This window comes from Sphaeramia orbicularis, chromosome 18 (genome assembly GCF_902148855.1).
Source record: "Sphaeramia orbicularis chromosome 18, fSphaOr1.1, whole genome shotgun sequence".
Classification (NCBI taxonomy): domain Eukaryota; kingdom Metazoa; phylum Chordata; class Actinopteri; order Kurtiformes; family Apogonidae; genus Sphaeramia; species Sphaeramia orbicularis.
Genome location: NC_043974.1, coordinates 46,225,037 through 46,250,379, shown reverse-complemented (window position 1 = coordinate 46,250,379; position 25,343 = coordinate 46,225,037).

Genomic DNA, 25,343 nt, shown 5'->3' with positions numbered 1-25,343 from the left:
TCTTGTGCGTTTGCTCGTTTCGTACGGCCATTGGGGCTGGAGTGTAAACAGAACCGCTACACACACCTGCAGTGGCGCTGGGTTCCTTTAATACAGCGTTGGGAAGGTTGTTTGAACTCTGTCATTTACGTCATTGTGTGATTGTGTGTGTGTGGGGGGGTGATAGCATGAGTGTCTGAGCAGAAGTGAAAGTGAAACCACACACACACACACACAGGAGCAGCAAACGACAGAAAAAAAAAAAAAAGTTAATAAATCGGTTACATATTGGCCAATGTTGATTAATCGGTGATAAGCTATAATCAGTCCAATTAATCGGCTGGCAGATTAATCGAACGAAAAAACTGCGAACTTGACTAAAACTAATAAAACTGAAATGAGAGTTTGGCACAAAGACTAAAACTAAAACGGGCTGAAAAAAAACAAACATTTGTGTCAAAACTATGAAGTCTTTAAGTCTATTAATGACTTTGTTCATAATTTGCGTCGATGAACATAAATATTCTGACATGAACTGGACTTTAAAGCCACCTCAGTAACAATACAGAAACGGTTAATGGATGTTCGTCAAGGTCCGACTACTCTAAATAAACAGTATAAATGCTAATTAAAGCTAACTCAATGTGCATATGAAAGGGTTCGATAACGTGGAATAGACCCTTCTGCTCACTTCGAACCGTGATGGAAAAGGAAAGAGCGTATGTTTACATGAATGTGCATACGGGCTTGTCCTCAGCGTATTTTAAAGCTTAAGTAATGCAGGGGCTGCACTTAGAGCCAGCCTCTTTTGTCCTGAAATAGTCTGTGCATATTCCAGACAATAGCCAGCACCGACAAACACAAAAGGTTAGAGGGATGAGCGGAGGAGATAGAAAAAGGAACATTATCAGCGCCTCCGAATCCTTTTAGTTCACAAGTGGAAGATGGAAATAGACTGAGATTAGTATGCCAACTTTTATCATCTGCAGATTTATTACATGTTCTAGGAAGTACAAAGAGAAATAAAAGACAAATGCTTTTTTTTTTTTTTCCCTCCTAAGTTCAGAACATCTATAATCTATACGAGCGGCGGAGACGGTTTCAATTTAATTTTGGAACAACTTTTGGAACAGTGTCACAGACCTTCTGAGTAGATTCAGACATCGCAGGGAAATTTAATGGAATGGAAAGTAAAATATATAAAAGTAAAATATATGTACATGGTGTCACAGCCATGACTAGGATGGAGATGCACTGTGTACAGTCAACCAATGGGATTTAGTATCAGCAAATGATACAAAAGAAGTGATTTCATATACAGAGAGAGAGATAGACTTATACATTCATATATATATATACACACACATACATACATATACATACATACGTACATGCACATACACTTACATATACATACATACACATATATACATATACACACATATACATACATACACATATATACATATACACACATATACATACATACACATATATACATATACACACATATACATACATACACATATATACATATACACACATATACATACATATACATTCCTATAGTCTTCTCTGCCTCTAATCCCTATCCCATATCAATGAGTAAATGACAATAGTCAGTAATGAGAATTATCAACGACAGTATAACTTCTAAACATAATATTTTTGTACATTTTCTTAAACTGGTTCATATTTAGACTTTGCTTGAGTTCCTCACATAGATCGTTCCATAACCTGACACCAGAAATAGATAAACAAAAACTTTTTCAGGTTGTCCTGTTTTGGATTTTGAAGTTCATTGATCACCTCCCTCCTGATTTCTGAAACATTTTTGGATACTTTGTGGTAATTGTCTGTTTTTTGCCTCGTACATGTACAGTACATATATATTTGAGTTTGGACCTTGTAGACTAAGCCGGCCTGTGTGCAGTTCCTGTAAAAACACTGGGTTTCTGTTTAAATATCCGCTCTGGGCTGTAATTTTTTGTGCTGTCAGGGTGGACTCCGACGAAAATTGCCAGATGATGCAACGCTCTAAAGCTAATCCATTATTTACCGAAATGATGAAATTAGAAACCACCGGCGTTGTCGACAGACTGATAAAAACTTGATAAATCTTCAATAGAGTATGAAACAACTGCTGCCATCGTTCAACCCCACTCCAATGTAGAAATCAATATAGAGACATTAGGATTCTTCCAGTAGAGCTTTGTCTGCTAACAGTTTCTAAACCAGAATGAAAACAAAAATGAGGATTCAACAAGTGCATTCACACACTTAGGGGGGATATATGTTTTTCCATTGTTTTAATTGCAATTTTTTGTTTTTCATTCAACAAAACAGTGTCTTCAGTAGACTAGACACAAAACAAAATACACGACAGCTCTTACATGAGAAATTTACAAAAAAACAAAACAAAAAACCCCGATAGCTTAATACAGAAGGTGGTCGGTCAGACTTAAAATGTACAGGAGTCACATTTAAGAGTTTAAGAGTATCACTGAAGTGCACAACAGTCCTTTTAACAGGGTAGAAGAGAGGTCCGATCCAATATAGTCCAAAATATGGTTTTATTTTCAACATTTTCAGGACCAGTTTTTCCAGCAGTTTTTCATTTTGTGCTGATTTTGTAATGAAACTGGGTTTATTTAGTATCTGGCAGCTTTTTACACCCAATAATAAAAGAGAAATGTGTCCTTCAATGAACTGGTCCTAAAAACAGGACATGGGGGTTAAACATTCAACCCAGATGTAGAGTAATGTTATGAAGCAAGTTTGGAAGAACTTTGGGTCTATTTGAAAACATAAATATTTACTGAGATAAAAGACAAACTGTTTTTCAGATAAAACACATTTTTTATATTATTTTACATTGTATTTAATACATAAATCAGCGTGTAACATGGTCAAAAGGACACAAAAATTACACACTGATATATATATTTATATATATATATATATGTATGTATGTATGTGTGTGTGTATATATATATATATATATATATATATATATATATATATATATATATATATATATATATATTTTAATATCTCTTTATTCTTTCACAGGTGCATTTTGGGAATCAAACTAATTATTCAAGGCAGAGTGTATGACAATAATGACCACTGTTGTATAATCATTCATCATTTATTTGTGTAGTTAAATGTTTAGGTTCTGTATGTAACACCGGTGGACACAAGGGTTCTGCACCAAACCTGGAATGAGACTGAGATTCTAAAAAAAAGCAAATGACATTACAGATCCAGATCACCTTAACCTCCTCAGAACCCAGCTATGGGTTTTTTGTCCACGTTTGTGGACAAGAGTTTCACAACTTTATAAAAAAAAAAAAAAAAAAAAAAGTCCACCACAAAGGACATTCCATAAAAAATTGTAAAAACTGCCTCTGAAAAAAATGTTGCATCATGATGTTTCCAATATAGACACTTATTTAATAAAAAGAAACAAAAAAAAGCTTGTACTTTGCTGACATTTCCTGGGTCTCAGGAGGTTAATGCCTAAATCCCGCGTGTAACATGGTCAAAAGGACATGAAAATTACACACTACTTTTTTTTTTTTTTTTTTAATATCTCTTTATTCTCTCACAGGTGCATTTTGGGGATTGAACTAATTATTCAAGGCAGAATGTTTGACAAAAATGACTGCTGTTGTAAAATCATTCATAATATATTTGTGTTTAAATGTTTAGGTTCTGTATGTAACACCAGTGGACACGATGGGTTCCGCACCAAACCTGGAATGAGACTGAGATTCTAAAAAAGCAAATGACATTACAGAACCGGAGCGCTGTCTGTGTGGGTGCCTTCCACCATGTTTCATTTGAAAAAAACCCGACTCGTGCATCACTGCTGTACGCAGGCCTACCCCAGAATGAGTACGCACAGTCAAAGTCAAACTTGTAGATGCTTTACTCATTCCTCTAAGTCTGCCCATGTTGTGCAGCTCATTTTCCTTTCCCCTACCTTCAGAAACTTTAATTTGAGGGGGCAGGACGTTTGTTTACCCCACCCCAGAACCAGGCCCAGATTGTCCCGATCTTGTGACTAATCCGATCCGATTCGCTCTTCTAGACAAATGCCAGATCGCAGCCGATACCAAATCAGGACTCCCCAGTCTGAACGTAGTCTAATGCTGCGTTTCCACTGCGTGGTATCGGCTCGACTCAACTCGACTCGGCCTTTTTACGTTTCTGTTATGAAAAAGAACCTGGAATCTGGTACCCGGTATTAATTTTTTGGTATCACCTCCGCTGAGGTTCCAGGACTGGAGACCAGATACTAAAATGTGACGTGTAAACACTGCAGACCACTGATTGGTCAGACAGTCGTCTCTGTGACCCACCGTTTTACAAAAACAGATGCAGAAGTTTACAGTAAATATAACGGTAGGTTGATCCACACAATGACAGCCTGTAGAACTACACCATGGTCAGAGGAGACTGGCCGATGTAAAAATTCAGCATGAGCTTGACGAGACAACGAACAAGTTTATCAGTGACTCTGAGCAGACGACACAGAAGTAACGCACCGCATCGCTATGACGACCAGGTACTGTAAAGTCAGTAGTATCCTGTAATGGAAGCGGTCTGGAATAGGACCTGGTACCAGAGTGGAGTCGAGCCGGTTCCATGTAGTGGAAACGCAGCATAATACACGTCTGAGTGTGTGGTCTGTGGAAAGGTGGATATTAACCCGTTCATGCATGAATCATGAGAACCTTAGTCTATTTTTTTTCTTGAGTGATTTTTTTACTCTTTAGGCATGTAAAAAACAATGCAACTGAAATTTCTCTAATGACCCTATTTTTCATGGAGTTAGAAAAATGTCCACTCAGCTGGATACCATGCATTTAATTTTTAGAAGCAAAGAAACACGTATTTAAAACCCATCATCAGAGAGTGATGAACTGTGTGAAACTATGGAAGAAAAACCTTTTTAATGCAGATAATCTGATGTTTTGTCACATTTTACATTTTATCATACTCTAATATGAGTTGTTACTCAATTCATGGAGATAATATGCAAAAAAAAACAAAAAAAAAAAACTTTATGTTTAAGAAAAGTGTTAATTACAGTCTAATAACAATTAACAATTGATTTATACTAAAACATAGTGCAGATCAGGTTTATCAAGAAAAGCAAAGTTATTTTTTCTTCCATTTTATTTATTTATTTATTTACACAGGGACAATGCACGATATACATGAACCTTTTAAAGGACAGACGTAGTGTGCCAGGTTGTAGCACTAGTGCTAATTTCCAGCTGCAGTCCCTGGACAGGCTGATGTTCTCTGTAAAAAAACAGACATTTATAGAAACAAAAACATTAAAAAACAGTAAAAAAAAATGCATTTGTATAACTCCATCTATATAAAATATTCATTCACATCCAACCATTCACTCTTATTCGTCCCACTGCAGTCTGTCACACACATTAATGGTATGAATTGCAGTGTATTATTATGGGATGGTGCATAAGCGTCCACTGTGTTGGCTGATATGGAACTAAAACAACAAAACCCATGAATATACAAGAGAACAGCTGGAGAAGAACTGTCCACTGGAGTGACCACTGGAGTGACCACTGGAGTGACCACTGTGCATGAAAGGGTGAAAAGGTTCAAACTACAGAATGGGTGTCGACTGGGGCGTCCACACATGTGACGTTGATGTGAATCGGTTCGGATCGTCCGTTGTTTTGCGGTCCTTCGAAACCACCTCTGCAGATCCACGACGGGTCTTTATCTCCATCAAACGATCGAACCGGAATAAAGCGTCTGACGTGGGAATCGGTCGACCCGGAGCGTCGATCTTCTCTGCTCCGATGACAGCTCGCTCATTTCTAGAAACTGATCGGACTATGGATGCAGGCACTCTAATTAAGTCATCCATCACACCGCCGCCGATATTCTGCAGAAGAGTCCAGGCTAAAAAGGGCCGGATCAAGCAAAAAAAGGATCTCATATCTGGACATGCAGGGCAGATTAAACCACAACAGACAATCTTATGTTTTTGCACTCGCAGCAGTAAACGTCTGACATCGGTTTTCCATTAGCCATCGAAAATTTGCGGTAATATGCGCCTGGTGTCTAATTGTGTCCTTAGATGAGCCGCCTGCATATTTACATTTACACTTTGGTGTTTGGGACGGTGCGATCTGGGTGGAAGTGGAAGTGGGCCGAGGCAGGGCTTTAGCATCTCACTCAGGAACCGTTTGACGAGCCAAATCGGCCCTTTGTGGCTCGTGTTTTAGACCGGAAGAATCAAACGGGGATTAGAGGTCACGATCTGAACTCCAAAAACTGGAAAGAGAGCAAAGGCGTGAAGTCAGACTTACTACGAGAACTGATTTAATGACTTCCAACCGATTTTATACAGTTTGGTGTCATGAGCCTGGGGGTAAAACATAACTAAAGGATCCAAATTAACCCTGGTCTTCTGTTAAAACTGACCTATTTTACATGCGGAAGTCTAGAAACGGTGAATAATGACGCCCGCAAAATGAAATAGTACATATGTGTTTACGGCAGTGAAAGTCCAAGTTAAAAGAGATTAAACGTGTCAAACTTAGAGCTTTTTCTTTATTTCTTCTTATTTTATTGAAGATACATTACATAAACATATACTTAGACATAAAGAACCACACAGACACAATACAAAAAAAAAAAATTACACAACAAACCTATAAACGAAAGAAAACAAGGCAAAATCACACACAAAAAAGAAAAACAACAAATAAAATAAATAATATTAACTTCTCTTTCGATGCTCAGAGCTGATTGAGACAGGGTGAGACGGGCAACAGTGGTTTGTGTCGCACATTTCAGCAACAAGGCATTCAAGGTGCTTCACACAGGACAGTGAAATACGACGACAGGGAAAAAGAAACACATTTAAAACATGATAAAAGAAACATTAAAAGGTGATTAAAAACAGCAAGGAAGAACAACACATAAAAGCCAAAAATTAAAAACACACACATGTTAAAGTAAGAGCTGAAGTGCAGAGTTTGGAAGTTTCTAAAATTTAAAAAGTCAAAAGCCTTTTAGTCAGCGGCAGCAGTGAACAGGTGAGTCCAGAACCAGAAGCCAGTGAACAGGTGAGTCTGGAACCAGAACCCAGAGAACAGGTGAGTCTGGAACCAGAACCAGAACCCAGTGAACAGGTGAGTCTGGAACCAGAACCAGAACCCAGTGAACAGGTGAGTCCAGAACCAGAACCCAGAGAACAGGTGAGTCTGGAACCAGAACCCAGAGAACAGGTGAGTCCAGAACCAGAACCAGAACCCAGTGAACAGGTGAGTCTGGAACCAGAACCAGAACCCAGTGAACAGGTGAGTCCAGAACCAGAACCCAGTGAACAGGTGAGTCCGGAACCAGAACCCAGTGAACAGGTGAGTCTGGAACCAGAACCAGAACCCAGTGAACAGGTGAGTCCAGAACCAGAACCCAGTGAACAGGTGAGTCTGGAACCAGAACCCTAACCCAGTGAACAGGTGAGTCTGGAACCAGAACCAGAACCCAGTGAACAGGTGAGTCTGGAACCAGAACCCTAACCCAGTGAACAGGTGAGTCTGGAACCAGAACCCAGTGAACAGGTGAGTCTGGAACCAGAACCAGAACCCAGTGAACAGGTGAGTCTGGAACCAGAACCCAGTGAACAGGTGAGTCTGGAACCAGAACCCTAACCCAGTGAACAGGTGAGTCTGGAACCAGAACCAGAACCCAGTGAACAGGTGAGTCTGGAACCAGAACCAGAACCCAGTGAACAGGTGAGTCTGGAACCAGAACCCAGTGAACAGGTGAGTCTGGAACCAGAACCCTAACCCAGTGAACAGGTGAGTCTGGAACCAGAACCAGAACCAGAACCCAGTGAACAGGTGAGTCTGGAACCAGAACCAGAACCCAGTGAACAGGTGAGTCTGGAACCAGAACCAGAACCCAGTGAACAGGTGAGTCTGGAACCAGAACCCAGTGAACAGGTGAGTCTGGAACCAGAACCCTAACCCAGTGAACAGGTGAGTCTGGAACCAGAACCAGAACCAGAACCAGAACCCAGTGAACAGGTGAGTCTGGAACCAGAACCAGAACCCAATGAACAGGTGAGTCTGGAACCAGAACCCTAACCCAGTGAACAGGTGAGTCTGGAACCAGAACCCAGTGAACAGGTGAGTCTGGAACCAGAACCAGAACCCAGTGAACAGGTGAGTCTGGAACCAGAACCCAGTGAACAGGTGAGTCTGGAACCAGAACCAGAACCCAGTGAACAGGTGAGTCTGGAACCTGGACTGAACAGAACTGAGTCAGATCTCAGACCTGGTATTTTCTTTTTTTTTTTTCTTTTTTTTCCTTTTTCTTAATGGCCTGATATTTTCTGGTAGTTTGTTCCACATATACGGAGCATAGAAACTGAACACTGGTTGGAACGGGGGGTAAAACACAGAGCAGTGAGTGACACCGACTCACTATAAACATAGATGGTTTGGGCTTTTTTTTTTTTTTCCGCTGTTTTTACTGAGTTTGGACCGTAGAACTGCTGTTTGGAGTTAAACAGGTTTCAAAAAGCAGCTGGACTGATTGGGAAAAAAAAAAAAAAGAACCAAAACTAAAACTACTGGGACCAAATTCAAATACTAGTTGCTTATTTTATTCTTCTTAAAAAAATTTTTTTTTAAACTTCATTTCAGTCCATTTTTCAACAGATTTTTTTCATGTTATTTATTATTTTGTAAATATTTTATTAGCTTTTGTTCATTTAGTTGATTTTTTTTTTCTACAGTTAGTTTTTATTTTATCTTTTTTTCAGTTTTGTTTAGTTTGTGGCTGATTTTGTTCATATTACTTATTATTTTGTGGTTTATTGATTATTTTTTTTTTTTTTTTCTTTTTCTTTTTTTAATCACTTTGGCTGTTTTAGTTCATTTTGTTGCTTATTTTATATATAAACAGGTTCAAAAAACGCTGGATTGATTTAGAAAAAGAACCTAAACTCAATCTACTGTGACCAAATTCAAATACTAGCCCTATTTTATTCTTCTTTTAAAAAAAAAAACAAAAAACAAAACGTAATTCAGTCCATTTTCAACGATTTATTCATGTTATTTATTATTTTGTAAATATTTTATTAGCTTTTGTTCATTTAGTTGATTATTATTTTTTTTTTTTTTTCTACTTTTTTTTATTTATCATTTTTTTCTTCAGTTTTGTTTAGTTTGGTGTCTGATTTTGTTCATATTATTATTTTGTTGGTTTATTGATTTATTTATTTTTTAATCACTTTGGCTGTTTTAGTTCGTTTTGTTTGCTTATTTTCTATATAAACAGGTGTCAAAAACAGCTGGACTGATTTAGAAAAAAGAACCAAAACTAAAACTACTGGGACCAAATTCAAATCCTTGTTGTTCAGTTTGTTCCAGTTGACAGTTGATGTTCCACATCCTAAATCTCTTATTGACGTTCATTCTAGTGCCTTATTTAGTCCAAACCTGTCCAACTTCAGTTCCTCTTTTGTCTTTTTTCTGTTCTTCCACCTGTTCTGACCCTAAAAACACAGAAAAAAAACACACATACTCCACAGCTTTAATGAACCTCAAAGACAGAATGTGTCGGTGGTTAAGGTTAAAGCAGGGCTGTCAGACTCATTTAGTTCAGTTCCATATTCAGTCATTTGATCTGCAGTGGGCCGGACCAGAAAAATAAAAACATAATACCTATAAATAATGACAACTCCAGATTTTTGTCTTTGTTTTAGTGTACAAAAAAACCCATACTTATGAAATACTTAGTTTTAAACTATCCAAAAAAAAAAATAGAAACCTGAAAAACTGAAATGAAATTTAAAAAATGTAAGAATTTAGTGCAATTTACAATATTATTCCTCAACTTCTCATTTCTCCACGACATTATGGATCAGATCTACAAAGACACTAAACACTGAGGAAACCAGGTAGAAAAATGGTTAAAATTGCACTTAATTTTCTTTGGAAATTTCAGGTTATTCGTATTTGTTCAGGTTATTCACATGTTAGTTGTTATAGAGATTGTTTGTAAAAGTAAATATTTTCATAATTTAATGTTATTTTTTTACTAAACAAAGAAAAAATAAGTTTTATTCTAGACTTCTTTTTGGGTTCAGTGAAGATTTTTTACTTAGATTGAAGATTTTTTGTTTTGGCTTAATTGAAGATTTTTTTAACTTATTGAAGTTTTTTTTTTTTTTTTGGCTTGATTTAAGTTCTTTTTACTTGATTGAAGATTTTTTTTGGCTTAATTGAAGATTTTTTGCTAAATTTTGCGATTTTTTTTTGGCTTAATTGAAGATTTTTTTTTTTTTTGGCTTAATTGAAGATTTTTTTTTTTTTTACTTGATTGAGGATTTTTTTTTGGCTTAATTGAAGATTTTTTTCTTGATCAAAGATTTTTTTTTTTTTTTGGCCTAATTCAAGATTTTTTCCTTAATTCAAGCTAAATTTTTTTTGCTTAATTCATATTTTTTCCTTAATTCCAGCTAATTTTTTAAACTTAATTCAATTCAAGACTGTGGAATTTTTGCACTTGGCAAAACATCCCAGGGGTCGAAACTGGACCCTTTGGCCCCAGGGCCACATGTTTGACACCCCTGGGTTAAAGGGTTAAAGGGTTAACGGGTCCATCTATCCTCCATCCCGGTTCCTTCGTCTTCCTGGTCTTATCTGTATTTCATGAACACTCTCCTCTTCTGCAGAAAACCTCACCAGAGGCCTGATTTGCATTTAACTAACTCCGCCATTTATCAGTGAAATCTCAGCCAAATCAGCCTTTATGCTAAATGCTAACAAATTAGACTTTGCCAATACTTAATTGAAACCTGAGCTAAATACACCCACACTGTTTCTGCTTTGTGCCACAGCGGTCTGACATATTACCCAAGCCGTCCACAAACATACAGAGGGGCCCACACTTATCATTGTCTTCATTGTGGGAGTGGTGGGGCAGGGCTCTGGGGTCCGCAGTCATTCATCCTGCCCATGCATGGGCTTAAAAGTGCACTTTTACTCTGTGAATTAGCTGTTTTTTCACTCAGTGGAACATAATTAGTTTACATAATTAATGTTTAACCCTTTCATCACAGGTGTCAAACATTCGGCCCATGGGCCAAAACAGGCCAAAACCGGCCCACCCAAAGGGTCCGATCAGGACCCCGGGATGAATTAACAAATGTAAAAATGACACTGGAGATATTAATATTCAAGGGTGTTGAACTACACTGGAAAAAATCTAACTCTGACCAAGTGTATTTGTGCCATTTCTAGTCCAAATATCTGATCACATTAAAATCAGACAGAATCACCTACAGAGGAACTTTTATCTGAGATAGAACGATTTATAGACAGTAGATCTGGAAAATCTGACTTACACTCATCTGAACAAGCATTTGCAACTGGTTCCACTGGCAGATTTTTTTCTGAATTCAAGATGTTTGTTTTGTTTTTTTGCTTAATACAAGATTTTTTTTTTGTGGTTGTTGAATTCAAGTTATTTATTTTTGCTTAATTTAAATTTTTTTTATTTTTTTGTTGAATTCAGATTTTTTTTTGCTTAATTCAAGATTTTTTGTTAAATTCAATATTTTTTTTTGTTTAATTCAAGATATTTTGTTGCTTAATTCAATTTTTTTTGTGAAGATTTTTTTTTTTTGCTTAATTCAAGATTTTTTTATTTTTATTTTTGCTTAATCAAGATTTTTTGTTTAAGTCAAGATTTTTTGCTTAAGTCACAAAAAATACTGAAAAATGTAAGGAATGTATGTAAGCTACAAGATATATATATATATAATATACACACACACACGCTACTAGTACTACAAACTACTGATAAAAAACTACTGATATACAAAACTAACTCTATACAGATGGAATATATACAACAAATAAGAATACATACAGGTATATAGAATTATACAATCAGTATGGATATATACAGACTAAAGGAATATGCAGGTAATTTAGGATATGTACAGGCAATAAGGATCATAAACGCACAATAAGATATATACAGGTAATATAGGATACATACAGGAGTTATATATATATCAGATATATACAGGTAATACATGTATAGTCATGGTATTTTTGTCATAGAATGTGTTCCAGCTGATCGCAGGTTGGTTCTCGTGGTCAGGACAGGTGGTGGCGGTGGCGGCCGTTCAAGCTCGGGGGGGGGGGCGGTAGCAGCAGGGAGCGGGGGGGGCAGTCCGGGTTGGAGGGGCGTCCTAACAGTTTTGCTGTCCGTCCAGGGGGGGCCTTCAGGAGTGTTTGATGACAGAGCCGGGGCAGGCCGGTGACCTCTACCCCCCCGTTCCTCCACCTCCCTCTTCCGACATGTGTCAGTCAGTGCCAGGTCAATGCGGCCCAGCGCGCCTGCCGATCCGCCATGTGCTTCCGGCAGGACTGGCAGCGCCGCACAGCACCAGTCATTTTCACCCGCTCTACCTGCCAAGTATGTCAGGCACGGGAATAAACCAAAGCAATACAGCAGAGGATGAACAGAGAAGATGGATGGATGGATGGATGGATGGATGGGCGGGCAGATGGGTGGACAGATGGAGATAATCAACAAAATGACAAAAACGGACAAAACAATCAACAAAATGAATACAATGGACAAAGTAATCAAAAAATTAACAAAAATGGACAAAAAATCAACAAATGAACAAAGGACAAAGTAATCAACAAATTAACAAAAATGGACAAAATAATCAACAAAATTAACAAAAACGGGACAAATAGTCAAGAACATTAGTAAAAAAAACCAAAAAAAAAGGCCAAAATAAAGAAAATGAACAAAAAAAAAATCAACAAAACGAAAAAATGGACAAAAATAATCCACAAAATGAAAAAAAAATGGACAAATCATTAACCAAATGAACAAAATGGACAAAAGATCAACAAAATGAACAAAAATGGATGAAATAATCAAAAAATGAACAAGAATGGACAAAAAAATCAGCAAAATGAACAAAAATTGACAAAGTAGCAAAAGGAACAAAATGGAGAAATAACCAAAATGAACAAGAACGGACAAAAAAAAAAAAAAAATCAGCAAATGAACAAAAATTGACAAAATAATCAACAAAAATGAACAAAAATGTGCAAAGTAATCAACAAAATGAACAAAAATTGACAAAATAATCAACAAAATTAACAAAAATGGACCAAGTAGTCAAGAATATTAGTTAAAAAAAACAAAACAAAACAAGGCCAAAAAAAGAAAATGAACAAAAAAAATCAACAAAAACGAAAAAAAAAAGGACAAAAATAATCCACAAATGAACAAAAATGGACAAAATCATTAACCAATGAACAAAAATGGACAAAAGAAATCAACAAAATGAACAAAAATCTAAATCTAAACAGGATCAAACGTAGATAAATTCAACTGTAAAGTGCAAAAATATATTTTTTCAGACAGATTTCAGCTGCGTACATATTTTAATAAAGTAATAATACCTAGTAATAAAATGCACATGCACACAGAAATCGTGTCCATTTCGTGCCCCCCCACCCTTTTTCCCATATTTCTGGTGCCCTGGCTCCCCACTCCTCCCATCACCCCACTCCACTCACACATCACCCAACCGCTGCACTCAGTTTATCCCATTTGTAACACATGGCTGGCCATCATACAGCTATGACCAAAGGGAATGCAACAGAGCCAGCCAGAGAGAGAGAGAGAAAAAAAAAACAAAAAAAAAAGGGGGGGGGGGGTGTCGGAGGTTGCCGTGGCCGGATGGAGGGCGGCCGGCGGACTGGAGCGCTGTTTTGGCTCGGTCCGGTTGGCTGGAATTGGTGGTCCGCTCGTCCAGAAGCCCTGCGGTGATGGCGGACGGGGATGACTCTGTCCGCATTTTCCCTGCCATCCCATAATGCCTGTGTGTCTGAGTGTGTGTTTGACCAGCCACAGTGGATGCACACACATATTTAGGAGGCGACCGAGTGGTGACAGAGACGCCGACCATGTCCGCAGGGCCGGTGGGAGTGGGCGGCCAAGGGGCTAAGTGTACAATAAGTGGATGTAGCATCCCATCGGATCAACAACACAACTTTCACGCTTTGGCGTCTGCTTGGCAAACGCCACGCAAACAGGTGGAAGATTAATTTGAGGGCAAAGTGGGAAGATGACCTTGAGTTCTAAAAGAAGAATTTATGATTCAAAGAGTCCCAGAACTGGAGAAGTCGAATCAATTTTAAAGGAATGTTTTGAAAACCGTGTAGGTCCGGGTATATGTTGGTAGTTGGATTTTCTTTTCAGAAACAAAGAAAAAACTGGTGGTTCATTGATTTCGTTTTAAAATAGAATTAAAATTGAATTTCAAGGCGTTGTCTTTTTCAGTGTCGAAACAGACAAACCAATTTAAAAAAAAAGTGATTGATTTTCGTTTTCTCTTCCTAATAACAAAAAATAAAGTTACTAGCTGACAGAAGTGGAAAAACGGGCCAAAAACACAGTCGCTGTTCGGTCAGTTGTGGTTCGAAGGAGCTGAGCCAAAAGGCCAGGTTCTCCATTTACCGGTCAGTCTATGTTCCTTCCCCTCACCTTTGGTCATGAGCTTTGGTCAGGACCGAACGGACCAGGATACAAGCGGTCCAAATGAGTTTCCCTCTGTCGGGTGGGTGGGTCCACCCTTAGGGATAATGGGAGGAGCTCAGTCACCAGGGAGGAGCTCAGAGTAGAGCTGCTGCTCCTCCACACCCAGAGGAACCAGCTGAGGGGATCACACATCTGTTTTAGATCCTCCTGGCTCCTCCCTGGGGAGGTGTTCTGGGCATGTCCCACTGGGAGGAGACCTGAGGAAGACCTAGGACACGTTGGAGAGACTTGTCTCAGCTGGCCAGGGAACACCTGGGTCCCCCCAGAAGAGCTGAAGGAGGAGTCTGAGGAGAGGAGGAGTCCTGGGGAGAGGGAGGAGTCTGGGGAGAGGGAGGGAGGAGTCTGAGGAGAGGGGAGGAGTCTGGGGGAGAGGGAGGAGGAGTCCTGAGGAGAGGGAGGAGTCTGGGGAGAGGGAGGAGTCTGAGGAGAGGGAAGTCTGGGCGTCCCTGCTTAGACTGTTACCCCCATGACCCGGCCCTGGAAGAAGCGGAGGATAATGGATGATGGATATGTCCAGTCAGTCCAGCTGTGATTTACAAGGAGGACAATTAACCCTTTCATGCACAGTGGTCACTCCAGTGGTCACTCCAGTGGTCACTCCAGTGGTCAGTTCTTCTCCAGCTGTTCTCTTGTATATTCATGGTTTAGTTGTTTTAGTTCCATATCAGCCAACACAGTGGACACTCATGCACCATCTCATACACTGACATTGAAAACATGACTGTAACTTTGCTGTTCTTGATAAACCCGATCTAACATGTTTGAGTGTAAATCAGTTCCGTGTTATTGTTTTAAGACTGTAATTAACACAAAAGTTGTTTTTTTTTTTTGGCATATTATGTCCATGAAGTGAGTAATGACTAGTAATAGAGTACACTACAAACAAAAAATTGAGGATAATTTTTTTTTTTTTGTAATTTTTTTTGTTTTGTAATTTTTGCCATTTGTAAATAAAACTATGTCTGGTCATTAAAAAAAAAAAAGTGTTCAATTCAATTCACACACAAAAAAGTAAAAGCGTTGTGCAAGAATCCCAACTGAAAAAAATAGCCCAAAAATTAAAAATATCCATACTTTTGTTTGTAGTGTATGTTAAAAGTGTGAGAAAACATCAAATTAGCAGCATTTAATGTTTTTATTTCCTAGTTTTCACAAAGTATATCAGTAAATACATGTTTCTTTGCTTCAAAAATTAAATGCATGGGTGTCCAGCTGAGTGGACATTTTGCAACCTCCATGAAAAATAGCTTCATAAAAATAAAAAAAAATCGCATTGTGTTTTTTAATGCCCAAAGAGGAATAAAGAAAAAAATCGGGATTAATTTTCTCATAATTCACGCATGAAAGGGGTAGATTAGACGTTGGACTTTCACTTGTTGTTTTGACACGTGTTCTAAAAAATCTCAGGCTAGTGACAACAGCTGATTACAGTCAGACTGATGTCACGCTGGTAGCCCAATAAAGTTTGCTTTGAACGCTGTAATCTGCATTGTCGGCAGAACAGCCCCAATTCATTCCTAGCTAGCTAACGTTACATTCCCTAGTGATTCATGTTCGTAGACTTGCAGATGAACTTTCCATCCTAATATAGCCATGCTCTGTCTTCGTTCCTGTACCAGTTGCTCCAAACCTCTGAGAACGCACGATTTGTGCACGAGAGTGGTACATGAAGAGGGGGGAGGGGACAAATGACAGTGGAGTTTGACAGACATATCACCATTCAATCATTTCGATGGGCCGGTTAGAATGATTGGATGGTATTTTTTCAGTCCTGTCCGTTCCACAAGTGGTTAAGTTTTTTTTTTATTTTTGTGTTAGAGCATTTAATTAATTGGTTGTAATCGGGGTGTGAAGGGGATTTTAATCAATATAGTAAAAAATGCTCCAGGAAAACATCTCCTACCCCACCTTTAAGACTCACATTATGCAAAGTCATGTTAGATCTGCACATCATGACACAAGTTAAATGTTTACCCAAAAAGGTGTTCTATTGAAGCCAAAAAAAAAACAACAATTTCACAGGAAGCTACTGATATTGGACAAATCAGAGGTGCTCATGAAGAGGGCATGAACAAAAGGAAAAAGACAAAAATCCAAAATTAGAAATAATAAAAAGCCTTTATTTCATGAGGGCCTGTAGATTAATTCGTCGGGACTGGAATTAAAAAACACACCAACATGTTAATTCCAGCCCCAATGAATTAATCTGCAGGCCCTCATCAAATAAGGCTTTGTATAATTTCTAATTTTTCCAACCAAGTGAGTGCCTGGATTGTGTCTTTTTCCCAAAGTTTTTTTTTTTTTTTTTCATTATTATTGTTTATTCACATTTGTTCTCTTACCCATCCCACACCTCTTTGGGGAAAAAAGCAAAATTGCAAACATTTTCCATAGAAGTGCCATGGAATTATTCAAGACAATACAAATACAGATTTAAAGAATTACTGAAAGAGCATTTGCATAACAATGCTCGGTGTCTGCTACTGTTTAGTTATTAACATTCCATTTATATATAAGTGTGAAATATATCTGAGCATTCACAAAGTATGATTAAAAACTACTTTTCGGAGGTAGGTCCAGTAGAACATGTATGTTGTTTTGGTTTTGTAATTGTGTTGAATGGTTTTTAGTTGTTATTGTGTTGTTTTGTGTGGGGTGTTTTTGGTGGTTTGTGTACTGCAGTGTGAAGACAGTTGTGTTGGGTGTGGACTCCAGGAAGAATAGCGATGGCCTCAGCCGAAGCTAATGGAGATCCAAAGAAATGAAAGGAAACGGAAGTTTCTAATACTCTGGACCAATTTTGAAACAAGAACACAAAAACTCACTGAATGGGGTTAAGCAGATCTGTTTTTACATATGTAAGAATATATGACACAACAGACCACAGCTGGTCCAAAGCCTCGCCCCCTGCTGTCTGACCAACAGAAGAATTTCAAAGCTTATATATGTTTCGTCCAGTGGCGGCTGCTCGTCTTTCAGACAGGGGAAGCTCATTGTCGACTTGCATAAAAAATAAAAAAAATTTAAAAAAAATTGTCAGTTATTTAAACTTACATTCGTCCTCCGTTCCTTTTTAAGAAAATCTCAGTGTCCTTATCGTACCAGTAGGCGTCTTTTCCAGGACTGGACCAGTGTCCTCTGGAATGTCCATCAGAGCTGGTCTGCTCAGACGGCCTTGGCCCAGTGCATTGTGGGTGTCAGACTCAGCCTTTTTAAACTACAGATGCGCCTTTCACTCTGACCTAGCCGACAGTTTCATTGATTTAAACTATCTACAAAACAATATTAAACTCGAACAAGAAATGATTAAATTATGGAACTGAAACAAGAAAACGCTGAAATTATGTTAAATTGAAACAAGGAAGTCCAATGAGTGTGTTTTATTTACAGTGCAAGAAATGAACGAGTCATTTCGTAGTGGTTTCTGTGATTTCCCAGCAGAATGTGTGACGGTATTAAACTGAACTGTGTCAGTGAAGGAGCAGATCTGAAAATAACTGTCAATCAAACAGGATTCAGCCTTTCGACCGATCCTCCAATCAGCACGTGGGATTCTGGCGCCCAGCCCGGCCGAGCTCCACCCACAGCTCCATTCACCCCCAGAGACGCCCGGCGTCCGGGGGCGGGACGACATCGTGGCATTTACCCAATTACCGTCCAGTTTTGAGGCAATGAAAAAACCAGTTCCACTCAGTCCCATTGAAGCCCAGAGACGGACACAGTCTGTGGACACATGCACTGAGCAGAGATGGAGGAGAAAACAGACACGGGGATGGAGGAGAAGTGAACAACATCACGTCCGTTTGATTTGTGATAAAGCTGATTCTGAAAAAACTCATCTGTGAGATGAACGTGTTCGAACACATTTGTAGTCAATAAAATGTCAACACAACCGAACAGATTTAACCATTTAATTTTTGTAATTTTAGGGGAAGCCGGGCTTCCACTGCAGTCTGAGAGAAATCGCCACTGGTTTCGTCTTTTCCCATGTCAGGTTAACTACCAGCTGGTCGGTTACTTCTGAACTCCACCCATGTACACATTTGACCTTAAACAGTCCAAGTGGGACACGTGGACAGTGAAGTCAGTAGTGTTTCCTTAAAGAGAAGGTCGACAGTAAGTGTCTGACTCATCAGTTTGTGAGCAGTGAAGGAAACAACAAGCCTGACATGTTTGACAATATTATATTTGGCACTCTGTATAAAACGGATTAATTTGCACAATGTGAAATACTGTAATTTGCATTAGAATACTATTTACATAAACATATGTTTTTACAGACCTTATGCCTGTTTATATCCACTCACTGTATAAAAACTCCATTTTTTTCTGTACATATTACAATATAAAACCCACTGTAAATAATATAAGCATAAACGTGTATTTTTAATAGACTGGATCCAGACATCCACTGACTGTATAAAGACTCCAGTTTGCAATTTCTGTACGTATTACATTATGAATCCACTGTACATCTCAACCCATTGTTGTCCTTGTCTCTAGTCGAATGGTTGTCTATATTAGTTCTAGGTCCACATGTGATTGGTTTTATGTTGTTCTGGGTTCAAGTTGGAACTGTATGTCATGAACAATGTAAAAACTGAAGCCAAATTCCTTGTATGTGTTCACATACTTGGCCAATAAAGCTGATTCTGATTTGACAAGTTACACAGCAGGTGGCCCTAAGTTACAGTAAATTAGTAGCAGTTAGCGATTACCGTGATTAGCGGCTAGCGTGATTAGACATTTGGGTTAGGGTTTGGTTTAAGGTTAAAACGTCTTCTTCAATTTGTGCATTTAAAAGGATGTATAAATCCACTATAATAAACTATAGAACATTATAGAAGCACGCATAAAATAAGATATTATTGTAGTTATTTGGTTATCATGATAAGAAGATATTATCACATTTATTGATCATTGTATTTGGAGTAAATATTTAAAGTGCATATAAATATTATAGTCTATATTAAAAACGGTTGATTGCACTAATCTGTTTGTGTGTGAGGTGACTAAAAAAGTGTGTATGAATGGTTTTTATGAAATGTTTCATGTTAGTGTAAAAATATACAGAGGAAAATGTGTGTTAACAAAGCAAAGGAAGCGGATCTAGTTTGATTATTAGTTTGTAAAAACAGGGTGGGACTCAAGAAGTTATACTTCTTCCCACTCCTTTCGAGCACAGAAAATTTTATTTATTTATTTTTTTTGACCATGTATGATTCTATGTGCTCGAAATAAAACTACTACTACTAAGGCTGGGGTTAGTGATTAGCGTCTAGCGCATTGACACACCATCAAATGGTGTTAAACAACACGTGAAAGGATAAAAATGCGTACGTATAGCACGCCAAATGCAATAAACTAGTGTCACATACAACGCGATTTGATGAGATCAGTCTGCAAGGGTTAGCGATTAGCACGATTAGCAATGAGCAGCTAGCATGATTAGCGATTTACGGCTAACGCATTGACATGCCATCAAATGGCGTTAAATAACACATGAAAGGATAAAAATGCGTACACATAGCACGCCAAATGCAATAAACTGGCGTCACATACAACGCGATTTGATGAGATCAGTCTGCAATGGTGAATTTCTGCAATTTTTTTCGGGGGGTGGCAGAAGGCTCATAATAACAATCAAAAAAGGTTGAGAAACAATGGGTTAAGGACAGTGTTAATGGTGTTGATTAGATGGAAGTCTCAGAACTTGGCGTAGCAGATATGATCCAAATGGTTTTATTGGGTTCAATTATTGAAAATCTCCGAAGGAAAGCTACAATGGAGGTGATATTTTCCTGTTGCAGAGATATTCAGCTGTAAGCAGACCAGTCTGTTTTCCTCCAACTGTACTCCAGGTCCACAAACAGGAGAAAAAAAGCCCTGGTTTCTCTCCAGTGACGGGGATCAGGAGGTGAGGTAGACTGTAGAAGAAGTAAAACCCTCTGTAGCTCGCCTTCCCACGTTTGGCTCCACATCTACCGCCTCACTGGGCCTATTTTTTGTCTGCCTCGGATTGCAAGGGAACAGACCCTGGCAATTTCCACAACGGATCCGCTCGCAGGAGTGGAGCCGGAGCATCATATGTGGTTACGTTGAAGGTGTTGTTTCTGAGCTTGTGTACAGAGACTGAAAACCAGAGCAGTTACCACCGACTTCGACTCTGAACCACAAACATGTCTCATACAACATGTCTGCAGTTTGTCCTGTTCTTATCGGACACAAAGAATGGAAAATCAAAGTGAGGATCTTCAAAACTAACTTCACTTTCCTCGATCTAACGTTTGTTGGACTTCTCGGTAGATGTTTCTTTCTTTCTTTTTTTTTTTTTTAATCTAAAGTAGTTTTTCCTTTTTTCTGTCAATATTTTCTCCACCCAGAACTCACCACACAGACTGACCTCATCAAATCGCATTGTATGTGACATCAGTTTATTGCATTTGGCGTGCTATACGTACGCATTTTCATCCTTTCACGTGTTGTTTAACACTATTTGATGGCGTGTCAATGCGTTAATCGCTAATCATGCTAGTGACTAATTGCTAATCGTACTAATCGCTAACCCTAAACCTGTGTCAGTGCACAAGCCACTAATCACTAACCCTAACCCTAAACCTAACCATAACCCCTGACCTTTATCGCTAATCACAGTAGCCACTAATTGCTAACCCGAAACCTGTGTCAATGTGCATGCCACTAATCACTAACCATAACCCTAAACCTAACCATAACTCCTAACCCTAATGGCTAACTGTGTTAGCCGCTAATCAAGCTAATTGCGCTAACCACTAACCCGAAACCTAACCACTAATTGCACTAGCTGATGACGTACATATAACATGCCAATAACACACCAGATAACACACTAACCATGTTAGCTGCTAATCAAGCTAATTGCACTTATCCTAAACCTGACCTTAAACCTAACTGCTAACCACACTACCTGCTAATCGCGCTAATGGTGTGCTACTTTATGCAGCGTAAATATACACACTGAAAGCTTATAATGGCGTACAGATAGCACGCCAATAACATGCCAGATAACACACTAACCGTGTTAGTCGCTAATCAAGCTAATTGCACTAACCACTAACCCTAAACCTAACCACTAATTGCACTAGCTGCTAATCGCGCAAATGGCGTGCTATTTTACGCAGCGTAAATATACACGCTGAAAGCTTATAATGGCGTACAGATATCACTCCAATTAAAAGTGGTGTGTTATCTGTACGCAATTCATGATATCACGTTGCCCCACATGTATCCTTAAACCTTCCACAAACTGTGGACAAATGCTCAAATTACTTCAACATGAATGTGAAATGGGATAAAATCTTCCACATGTCCACAACCCATAAACCCCTGGAAACACCCCTGTCTATTTTTATTGTCATTTTATTTACATGTGGACTGACTACATATCCTGACCAAGGAAAAACTAATTCCGTCCATAATAGTATACATTATATAGACTAAATGCCCTCTAAAATTAACCTGGATTTGAAACATAGCAGAGCAACCTATTACATGATCAAAAACAAATTAATTTTAGCCAAAAAATGTGTCTGTTTTGGGGTCGGCATAAATTTATGACGTTAAAATGGGGTCACGATCCAAAAAAGGATGAGAACCACTGATTTATGGGGTTAAATTTGAAATAAAACAGTAAACAAATGAACCCCACTTCCCAGAGTCCAAGGTTATTATCATTAATGAAAACTAACAAAATGACGAAAACTAGAACTGTAAAAACATTTTCGTTAACTGAAATAAATAAAAACTACAATTAAAAGACAAAAAGATAACTAACTGAAACTGTAGTGTGTGTTTACAAAACTAACTAAAACGGATAAAAATTATGGATTAAATTCCCTTCGTTTTTGTCTTTGTCAATGTTGGATTGACACGAAGAGATTTATTTCCCTCAAGCAATTTTAGCTAGCGGCACCATACGACACTTTTTGGTCCGTCACTTGTGTTCACTTGTGGTTTCCAGTCGTCTTCTGGTCCCCACTCTACCTGGAAACATGGAGACTAAAGCAGCAGAGTCCTGTCTGGGATTGATTTGAATACGACGAAGAAGATAAAAAATATGACAAAACTAAAACTAAACTAAGCATTTAGAAAAAACCCATAAACTAATAAAAACTAGCAAACCTGCTCTAAAAACTAATAAAAACGAACTGAATTAGAGAAAAAAAAGTCAAAACTAAATAAAACTAAACTAGAATGAAAAATCCCAAACTATTAGAACCTTTCCAGCGTCCCACCCTGGTCTAGTCTGGTTTTCTCCGTTGTCACCTTCAGAACCTTGACTTAACTCTGTTGACGGCTCTATGTGACGGCCACGTGGGCGGAGTCTGCCACCTCCGATCGCTTCCCGTTCCCGTCAGTATCGACGTGACGCTTGAAGACAATCTGTCAGCGTTTGTGAAAATGTGCTAAAAAGCGTCTGTCTTCACCCTTCCAGATGTTATACGAAGTACGCGCTGTCATCCGCCCACTTGCGATCAAACCCTTTTTTTTGTTCCTGTTTTTCTTAAATAATTTTCCCAAACAAACACCCAAAACCAGCCCACGTGCAGACGGAGAGCGTGGCCTCGTCCTTTTCAATTTACACACCATTGATAATGAGATTTAAGAACAGCAGCCTCCATAAAAGGTAAACCTGACAGCGCGCCTTTTACCCAAAGCATTCCGAAAAATCACTGAAAAAGTCTCTCGTTAAGTAAATTGACACTCCGCCGTCGTCGTGGTTTCTCTTCATCCGAGCCGCCGTTTTCTCTCTCAGGCCGCCGCCCACTCATCCTCTTCATGGAGAAGGTGTTATCCTGGTCTGACAACTCCCCTATGAGTGAGAGGAGGAAGAGTGGAGACTGAGCCCAATGGATGCCAACAGGAATTAGGAGAACCCTGCTGGTCTGACAGGGGTGGGGGGGTGAAGGGTGGGGGGGTGAAGGGGGGTGAAGGGGGGTGGGAGGTGAAGGGTGGGGTGGGGTGGGGGGGTGAAGGGGGGTGGGAGGTGAAGGGTGGGGTGGGGTGGGGTGGGGTGGGGTGGGGGGGTCAGGAGGGACCCAGTCATCACCTGTAATGAACTGTGTGTGAGTCAAACGGATAAGTCCGACAAAAAATATACCCACAGTGGAACAAAAGTGGCTTTTCCATTGGATATCGGCGCAAAACGAACCGATATTTACTAAAAACTGTTTGACTGTTGTTTGTTTTCACGTCCAACTCATTCTGTACAGCCCCGTGTGTCTTTTTTTTTTTTAGGATAAGTTTTTATGTTATATACCTGTTGTGAAGCATGTAGAAGCTAATAACGTAATAACGACCCATAACGTAATAAATTTGCCATTTTTAAAACGTAAGAGGTCAATAACATAACGACCCATAACGTAATAATGACCTATAACATAATAAATTTGCCATTTTAAAAATGTAATTCGTCAATCATGTAATAACGACCTATAACATAATAAATTTCCCATTTTTAAAATGTAATAGGCCAATAACGTAATAAAAGTCCTGAACCAATAACCTAATAACTTTTGGCCAGTAACGTAATAACATTACGTTACGTACATATTATTAGTTGGTTATTACGTTATTGGCCTGGTAAAAAAAAAAAAAAAAAAAAAAGTTTTTAAAACTATGACTTTATCCTCATTAAATAATGACTTTATTCTCGCTACTTAATGACTTTATTCTCATAGTGACAAGTGTTTTTGTTTTCTTATGTGGCCCTAATACGCTGTCATACAGGGGTTGGACAAAATAATGGAAACACCTTAAAACATCAACAAAATATAATTTAATATGGTGTAGGTCCGCCTTTTGCGTCAATTACAGCCTCAGTTCTCCGAGGTATTGATTCATACAACTTGTGAATTGTTTCCAAAGGAATTTTAAGCCATTCTTCAGTTAGAATACCCTCCAACTCTTTTAGAGACGATGGCAGTGGAAATCGACGTCTTACTTGAATCTCTAAAACTGACCATAAATGCTCAATAATGTTGAGGTCTGGGGACTGTGCCGGCCATACGAGATGTTCAACTTCATTAGAATGTTCCTCATGCCATTCTGTAACAGTTCTAGCTGTATGGATTGGGGCATTATCATCTGGAGGTGAAGGTGTTTCCATTATTTTGTCCAACCCCTGTACATTGTGTGTCTTGTTGATTTTACGTCGTTTTCGTCCTGTTGCTCCTTTTGCATGGATGTTGTTTTCATCTCATCTCATCCATTGGTCTTACTTTCTTTTTTCTATTTTTCCTGTTGCATCTTTGACTTCATTTCGGTGTTCTATATCTTACACCGCAGGTCTTCTTGTTGTGTTCAGCTTGTCCAGGTCCCGACCCTTTGATTTCCAACGACATTTACCGTCAAACTCTGACAAACTGACATAAAAGCACCTGAACATCCCATGTTCCAGATCTGATTTTTCCAATTGTTGCATTCGTTGCGACTATAATAGAAGCTATGTTTTTCCCCTCTTTCATCTCCCCCTCTGTACCGTTATATTTGAACACATCCACATGATTTCCATCATCAAAAAACCTCATTTAAAAACTCAATTAATTATGGGTCTTGATCGCGCTTCCTGCGTGGCCCCTTCTCTCCCTGTTGTGATTTTAACCTCCAGGCAAAGCTATTAGCATGGCAACTGAAAAGAAATTCCAATTATTTCTTACATCTGAGAAAAATGA